The sequence below is a fragment of the Echinops telfairi genome, unplaced genomic scaffold, assembly GCF_000313985.2.
Source record: "Echinops telfairi isolate 266 unplaced genomic scaffold, ASM31398v2 ScPeMD7_20;HRSCAF=75, whole genome shotgun sequence".
In the NCBI taxonomy this organism is placed as follows: Eukaryota; Metazoa; Chordata; class Mammalia; order Afrosoricida; family Tenrecidae; genus Echinops; species Echinops telfairi.
In genome coordinates this window covers 4,465,960-4,475,308 of record NW_022103917.1, presented here as the reverse complement: position 1 = coordinate 4,475,308, position 9,349 = coordinate 4,465,960, and the positions used below count along the sequence as shown (strand labels likewise).

General features: G+C 46.6%; 1 long non-coding RNA gene across 1 annotated transcript in view; it reads left to right on the top strand.

Moving 5' to 3' along the window:
* The first annotated feature begins 3,912 nt into the window (after nucleotides 1-3,912).
* LOC123521480 overlaps nucleotides 3,913-9,349 on the top strand; it is a 9,680-nt gene continuing 4,243 nt past the window's right edge. The window contains exon 1 of the long non-coding RNA XR_006679920.1: nucleotides 3,913-4,194. This is a non-coding gene — a long non-coding RNA (uncharacterized LOC123521480). The remainder of the gene's footprint in view (nucleotides 4,195-9,349) is intronic.

The following is a 9,349-nucleotide window of genomic DNA, read 5'->3' as shown; positions in this document are numbered from 1 at the left end:
AACCAAATGGGCAAAGGCTTTCCTAATCTGGCTGTTTGGAGTACATACGAGCTCACTGGGCTTGATCCTACTTCGGTATCTACGGGCATCTTCCATCTTCTCTGTCACTTTTTGTTCCTGGACGTTCTTCTCTGTGTTCCTACCACGTGGACAGCGCTCAATAAACGATCTCATTAGAAACTCTGTTCTCCCCATTTTAAATCAAAAGATCACACTCCCTGTATGGAATTTGAGGTGGGGGGGGGGAGAAGTAAAAATGGCTGTAAATATTACCCACCATCTATAACCTAGGGAAAATTACTCACAGCGCTTTTTCTCTGAAGGTATGCAGGTAAGTGTATAGAAATTTAAACTTGTGTATAAAATGAGGATCCTGTGTACACATGGGTGTGAACCTGCTCGATTTATGAAATAGAATAATGGGAGCAGCTCTCTATTAAAAATATTCCATAAGAATGCATTTTTTTGTGGCTGCAGAATTTTTGATCATATAGGTGTTCCAATAGATGCCCAACGTCCAATTCTTGAATGTATAGGTGTGTGATCTTTTTGTTATCAAAAGCAATTTAAGGACTACCCTTCCATATAAACCTTTGTGTGCTTTTCTGTTTTTCCTACACCCCACCTCCCCTCCCAGAATAAATTTGTAGACGTGGAATTCCTGGAGCAAATGGTAAGACCCAGCTTCAGTTTCCCACCCACTTCCATGCATACTATCTGATTCACTTATCATAAATAGTTGTTTGTCTATTGCTTTTCAGTGTGTATGCTTATGCGGGTTTTTGGGTGACATTTTGCAGTTGTACATGTTTAGATCTTCACACCTATCAGTTGTTGATCATTTGTCTGTCTCCTTCCACGAGCATATTCACGTTTGTTTTGGATAATTAACTCTTTAAGGCATCTGGAATTCACTTTGCTGTATGGTATGAAGTAGGATCTAAATTTTTTCTCCAAATAGGTTGTCAATTGTTTCAGCATCATTTATTGAATAATCCAACTCTCTTCAGTGATTTGAAATGGCAACCATTGCTCTCCCATTAGATAGGACACAGCTTTCCAGGGGTTGGCCATTTTCTCTCCACCTAAGATGGCTACGGAGTACAATCTGTACCCGGACCTTCTGGCACTTTCTGGCAGCTCACAAACACATTCGATCCATGCTTATGGCTTTCAAAGGTGCTAATGGCACGTGTATTTGGGTGTCATTTCAAACAGAATGGTTATATTTACAATATTAAAAATTTCCTTTTAGGAAAGGCTTTTGACAAATGAAACTCATGGAATATAAATATATAAAACCACTGCCCTCAATTTGCTCCCCTGTAGACGCACTTGATGTGATGGTTCATGTATTACCGACATAACCCCCAAATGCCCCGGGGTTAGCACTAGCCCTAAAGGTTCCTCTGTCAGCCTCTTTTTCTACTCCTCGGGTATTTGGAGAGGTGAGGCTGTTTGGACTCAGTTTCTGACATTTTTTAGAATGCTGTAAGGAATGCAGCAGAAGCCTGTTGCCAGCCCGTTGCTGGCAGTAGTCTGTTCTAGGGATTGAACGATGTTAGGATAAGGCCCTATGGCACCACTGCCACCATCTCTTCCTGAGAGGGAAGGCTCAAGACAGAAAGACATGTTTAGTGAGCAATAGGTAAAATACTGCTCACAGAACGATGTGCCCATTAAAATCACTCCCTTCCACCAGTGAGGAGCCCTGGTGGCACAGTGGGCTACATGTTGGGTTCCTCACCACACGGTCAGCAGTTCAAGCCCACCAGCTGCGCCATGGGAGACAGATGAGGCTTTCTAGTCCCACCCCCATGAAGATTTACGGCTTTTGGCTTGCGATGACTCAGCATTGAGTGAGTGACCCACCGCTGCGTTCTCTGACAAAGCTTCTTTCCCTCTTGAATTCGGACCCTGGATCTTAGCCTTTACTGATAGAAAAAGGAGAAAGAAGGAGAATAATAATCATCATCAGAAGAAGAAGAATGGCTGTGGGTGTGGACAGGAGGCTGTCTTGCCTGTCCTGTCCCCATTACCAGGGACTTTCCTCGTAAGGCCCCAGTGGCACCCAAACTGCTATCATAGGCTGTGATTTGTTTGTGACTGGAGAATAGTTTCCTTGGCAACTGTACTTTGCCCAGGCATGCACATCCAGTCCTCCGCACTGGCAGGATTCCATCATAGGGGCCCACGGGGAGGGGTCTTGGGGTAAGAGTTGCTGAAGGAGTTACTCTGAAGACATTGAGTCATCCCCCCAACACCCCCAGCCCCTGAAACTGCCAGTGTCATGGTATACAGAGTGCTGTGTTTTAAATCATTGGAAATCTTTGTGTCAGTCCTCTGCTCTGCCTCCTAACTGATGGCTCGTGTTATGTCTACCACAGATCACGGAGGCTTCTCTGGGTTTGAGCCCCAGGGGGACGCATCAGTGTGTAAGCACAGGAGACAGACTGCTTGGCTTCAACCCCCCTCATTTGCTAGGTAGATGGCCAGAGGAATATGATTTAATTGCACTGTGCCTCGGGTTCCTCAAATGTAACGTGGGGAATAATAATAGCACCCTTTGTCTGGCACCCAGTAACTATGACTTACATACATGTTGGCTGTTGCTATGTGTAAGGATCCCTGGTGGCGCTGTTGGATAAGCATTGGACTGCAAGCCATCAGGTCAGCAGTTCAAACTCAATAGCAGTTGGCTGTTCCCATCAAGATTTACAGTCCTGGGATCTTGATAGAGGGTTGCTAAGGGTCAGAATTGACTGGAGAGCACTGGATTATGATTTGTGAACATTAAGGGACCGTTGCCACTAAACAGACTTGTGTCACGATGAACAACATCACAGTGCTAATGCTCACATGGACCAAATAATACAAACCCACATTCATTCCCACAGCACATAGATATACCGCACACCATCCAGAATCTCTCAGAGGCACACATGCCTTGAAAGGAAAAGACTCAACCCGTATGCCCCCCACCCCAGGAACCATATCTGCAACACAAACTCACCCTCCAACTCTTCGAACACACAAACACACACACACACACACACACACACACACATCTTTTCAACACAGCGAAAAGCTGTGCTTCTTACAGCACACAAGCTCTCCCCAGGGCACCAATATTCCCCCCAAGGCAACAGGACACCCCACAGGACACAGGCATGGCCCACAAATGTATCCCACAGCACCTCAACTCTCTGCACACCCCACAGATGCTCCCCACAGCACTCAGGCTCAAAGCACTGCACCAAGACTTGCCCCATGGCACGGAGATCTCCACCGAGGCAAACGCATTTCCCCTATGGCACCTAGACTCCCCTGAACCCTGCAGACTCTCCCAGTACATGCAGACCCTCTTGGTGCACATAGACTCTCCTGCGTCTGCACAGACTTTCTCAGTCCATCCAGACTTGCCCACTTCACACAGGCTCCTCTGGTACATGTATACTCTCCCATTCCACTAAGACTTTTCTGGTACATGTGGTACATACCGATTGTAGCCAGAACTCTCCCCGTGCACCCAGATTCTCCACAGTCCACACAGACTCTCCCTAGTACATAGACTCTTTTGGTCTATGTAGGCTTTCCAGGTTCCTGCAAATTTTCCCAGTAAACCCACAGTCTTCCACGACACCCGGACTCTCCCAGTATACACACAATCTCCCAGAATATGAAGATTGACCTGATACACCCAGACTCTCCTGGTACATGCAGTCTCTCCCAGCCAACATAGACTCACTTGGTACACCCAAACTCTGCTGGTGATATTCAGGTTCTCCTCTGGTAACACAGGCTCTCTCAGCACAAACAGATTGCTCCTGGCACATGCATACTCTTCTGGGTCACACAGATGGTTTCCTGGTACTTGCAAATCCTTCCAGTAGGCTGAGGTGTGTACACACAGGCTCTTTCTCTCGACACCCCACCTCGCCTTAATGTACTCACAGTCTGTTCTCCAGGACACTGTTCCCAGCATTGCGCCCCGGCACAAACCTATTCTCCAGTGCACAAGAACACACCGCAGCCAGATTGTCCCCGGAGTGTGAAGATTCCATTCGTGGAATGGATGGATTCCACTCATTCACCTACAACGCTGGCCTGCAACATAGAGACAGCTTGGTGTCTGGACTCAGCCCACGGAGGTTGGAATCCAAGTTCCACCCTTTTCTCTTTGTCTCACCTGGGGTAAGTCCCTTTCTCAGTTCTTCAGTTTGCCCACCTGTGAAATGGACATGGCAAGCGTGCTTACTCCAAAGGCATTGAGATAGGTCAAGATCCTAGGGCAGCCCGTAGACGTGGCTGAAAGCACTCATTTATATTCCTGTCAGTCCCTTACTCCTTCCCACCACCTCTACTATGAAAACACAAAGCTCCTGCCCCCCAAACTTAGCATCATCCTTCAATACATGATAGCACACACAAAGTCCACCACAGCACCTGCATGCCCCAGAGAGCACAGGCAGAACCCTAAGCCCCATGCTCCTCACAGCACCACAGACTCATCCGACTGCACGTGGGTGTGTTCACCATGCAAACACTCACCCCACCAGACCCATCCCATCACTCAGCTAGAAGCAACCAGCAGGAAACAAAACTGGGACCCACCAGGTTTCCGCTCTCCCTGTGCTGTCAGCACATGCCCAACCCGCAGAAGCAGCTCGCACCACAGGTGGCACACCCTCCTCCCACAGAGCATGGTGCACCCAACGATTGGCAGACCCAGAACAAAAACACAGCCTATATACGTACAGCACCTCCCTTATACAGTTGATAGCATTACATCTCCACCCACACCCGCCACCCCCCTATTATGCCCAGATGTAGCCAACAACCTACCCTCCTCCTAAATGCAAAAAAACACTCCATAGTGCCAGGCCTCGTGGCACAATACCAAGACTTCCCTGGCAGCATGCAGACGCATCCACAATGCACTAATACCCATGATGCACAGGGTCACCACAGTGCACTAGTACCTATGGTGCTCAGGGTCACCACAGGCACTAGTACCTATGGTGCTCAGGGTCACCACAGGCACTAGTACCTATGGTGCTCAGGGTCACCACAGGCACTAGTACCTATGGTGCTCAGGATCACCGCAATGCACATACTTTGCTAGAAGCACCCTACATGCTAAGGATCCCTGGTGGTGTGGTGAGCTACACACTGAACTGCTCGGCATGAGGTCAGCAGTTCATACCCACCAGCCACTCTAAGGGGAAACCCAAAGGGCAGCTCTCCTTGAAAACCCAAAGGGCAGCTCTCCTCTGTCCTAGAGAATCACTGTGAGCCAGAGTAGACTTGATGGCAGTGAGACCTGACATGCTGGACAATCCCAGGGGGCTTCAAAGAGTTCCCAGGAAAACTGGGATGCAAAGATCATGGGCCTCTCAGACACAAAATTGGTCCATAATACCTAGACAAATCCTTTTCTGTGCAGACACACTCTGTACAGTACATAGAACTACATCATGCTTAACTTCCATGGTCTACCCACAGCACAAGTTATTTCCCCAGAAAGCTATGTCTTGCCTCATGGATATAGAGGCCACGCTATAACACGCATTACTTATTCTAAGACTCTTGTCGATACTTTCGTGTGTACAGATAAGGTTCACAGTGCTCGGCATTACAGAAAGTACAGCCTCCCTCTACATATGAATCACAAACTTGTTTTCCTCCAAATGCCCACTTGCCTCCAACATACCCATATGCCCCATAATATGAAGACGCTTTGTATGAACACAGACAGGACCCACATGTGCAAACATAGCACACACCAAATACATGCACATGCACACACCTGTACAAAACCCCTAGAGGCACAGCACAGTATAGGCCTCAACGTATCTAGAGATGCCTTAAAGTATATCGGTAGCTCCCATAGCGCATATGGGCTTCCCACTCACAAAACTCAGAGAAGCGCACATGGGCTTCCCACCCACAAAACTCAGAGAGTTGCCTCACAACTCGATGGTGGCCTTTATTAAGCACACACTTAGACTGAAACACTATCCAGATCCACTATCCAGATTCACTCTACCTGGCCCAGAGACAAATGTAAAGACTGGGCAGCCAATAAGCCCTTTCAAAGGAGACATGCCTCTAAGCACATGTAATGCCCAGGCAACTGACAGTAGCCTGTCCCCACTACGAAGCTTTCCTTTAGATCACAGAGACTGCCCACAGTAGAAATCCCCCGCCTCCGGTGCAAACATTGACATCACCCCTTCCAAGCATGGTGCAAGACAGTTTCCCCCCGATAAGCCCTATCCCACAAGGCTGCACGGTAGTGTTTCAAGAGATGGTGCAATACCTCGGGGCTCCAGAACACGAAGCATACTCCACAAGGCCCTGAGCCATGCCACTAAGCAGAGTGCTTCACACTGTATTCACTAAGCAAAGGAGGCAGGAAAGCATAATGGTTAGCAGGCTACAATCAAGTCTCAGAACTTCCTGCGTTCCCATCCCATTTGTAGCATGTGCTAATTATGTGCCCTTGGAAAAGTTTCTCAGCTTCTCTGTGCCTTAATTTTCTCAGGTCTGGAATGATAGCAATAATGGTAGCCACCTCATAGGGATGTTCTGGGGATTTGGTGAGCTCATGCCTGTAAAGTATATAGAGCTTTGCCTGGTGTCGAACTGGTGTTGCGGAGGTTCATTGATTTTGCTGTTGTTGGTTATTCTTGTCATTGCTAGCTGAAGAAGAAGCATATTGATAAGGCTCACTCCAAAACCACCAGGATCAGCGGCAATGCCTAAAGTGTCCCCTGTAGAGCACAGAACCAGCCCACTGCATACTCTCACGACTCTTCCTTACAACAAGCACAGAGCCCACAACACCTAGAAGCATCCACCACACAGTCTCTGCCTAGCCATACAAGGCAGCACCTAGACACATACTATCCTGCACAGACATGCCCACATCCTACCTCACACACATACAGGCTCTACACCTCCCCACCCCCAGAATATCACATTGCCCCCAAAACACAAAGAATTCACCCCCAAACTCCTAGAAACGACCAACAGCACACAGTTTCCCTATATACAAAGTTGTACCATGCCACATCAACGTGGCTTCAATGAACAGCCTAGCCTTCCAACACAAGGAACAAGGGCATGCTTCCTTGTGGTTAGTAGCCCACTGTCTAACCCACAGTGCTACCGGAGGCCTACACGTGAACACAATGAGATATATAGATGTATATATGGGTAAGGCAGACATGAACCCCAAGAGATCTCTACATATATATATTCACAGATATCATGGTATCTATATAGAGATGTTATGGTATCTATATAGAGATGCATACTCTTTCAACCACATGTACACGTAGGTGCAGGCTCAGTGGTTCACACAAAAATCTACACAGGTGTGTGCTTCTGACTCACTTTGAGGCTCAAAAGAAGTACACAAAGTCACACACATGCACATGTGAATACAGAGGCATCTAGTCACGTAAGGAGACTTACAGACAAGAGTGTGTGTAGGCTCATGTGATGATTGCCCAATTCTTTTTAATATGATTGAACTATTGAATTGTATTAGATGTGAATTAAGTCAACAAAACTGTTACATAATGGGGAAAATATATTAAAATAATATACAGGTTCAAACCCAGACCCAGATTCACACCCACATATGTTATGTATACACATGTATATGCAAACATGCAGACAGGACACTGGCACAATTGATACTTGCAGGTAGTAAACACGAGGACTAAGCATGTCTGCATAGACATAAGCACTCTCTTAAGCCCATGAGAGACTCTTGGAGAGATACGAGGAGGCTTCAAAAATTGATGGAAAAATGAAATTACAAGATAATAGTTTTTTCCCATGAACTTTTTCAAGTCCCCTCATATGTACACGTGGGGTTTAGCTAGAGTTCCATTGCCAAGGGTGTGTACATAGCTGTGGAAACAGGATTTCCCTCACTCGGATGGTGACACCCTCAGACTCTCCTGACAAGCACATACACAGAGCTCTGCATGTGCATACCACGATGAACATGGGACAAATGCTCAGATGCCAGGTATACACATACACAAGCACACATCCTAAAAACACAAAGATAAGAGACATGCCCAAGCAGTCCAGATAGAAACACACTCAAAACTTCACTCATGCACAGGCAAATAGCTACAGGTACCCCAATGCACATACACAGTGGACATATACCCCCAAACAAAGGTCAAATATGCATTCCTATGTCCACAATGGTGAGTCCATGAAGATGGACACACGCAAGTACTAAGTGGACATCAAATATAAAAATGCCCACACAGCTATTCATGTGCCAACATGGTCAAATAGATGTGTACATGGGTTCGACCATGACACCAAGCGAAACATCGACACATGTACACTGATACCTATGCACCAACATCCACAAAACCACATAGGAATGTAAACATGTGCATACACGTGGTCTTGTGAATGTGTGTGTTTCTGTGGGCAGACAACCACATGTGGTGTCAGATAGAGAAAAATACACATATACACACGTCAAACAGCACCCAAGGTAGTATTTAAGTACATGACCATCGAGGGTAAAAACAAGCACAAAACCACTTGGGCTCGCACCTCAGCTCGAGCCCAGCAATTTGGAGCCAGCCCTTGGCCTCCTTTGTCACTCGTAAAATGGGAGTACCATTAGCACCAAGTTCTTAGAACTGTTGTGAGCATTCTGTGAGATGGAGAATGTAGCCTACTGCTTGGTACAGTATAGATGCTGCTCCTGCTGCCACCGTCACTGCTAGTGTGTGTGTGTTTGTGTGTGTGTAGTTTGAGTGTTTATTTTTGCTAAAGCTGACATGCTTAGCTGGTTAAAGTTAGATTTTTTCCTCAGCAAAATGCATGCTTATAACATGGTGGTGGTGGTGGTGGTGGATTACCACTGAGTCAAATGTGTGTTAAAAAAAAAAAAGAATAGACCATGTGCAAACACAAGGTCATTTCTGAAGCTATCGGAGATAATCAGGGTTTATTACTGTCCTTGGCATTTAGAAGGACTAGAAACAAATAGTACCTCCTCTTTTTGGTTGATGTCCTTGCTACTGTTGTTAGAACTCTTTGCCCTTTGGCAGGAGGAGACGCATTGGGAGACAGAGAAGGGAGAGAAACAGAAAGGAGGGCTTGCCTATTTGCCACCTAGTGACCACATTGAGTAGGTACCATATTCATGGTTGGCCCAGAAACATCCCTAAAATGTCACCCGTTGCAACCACCCTGATGAATAAGCTAGTATATGTTCAATTATAGTGGTTTCCTCTGCATCCCCCAATTTAAAAATAATAATTTTAGAAAAACAACCTAGACTTTCTAGATTCCCCCC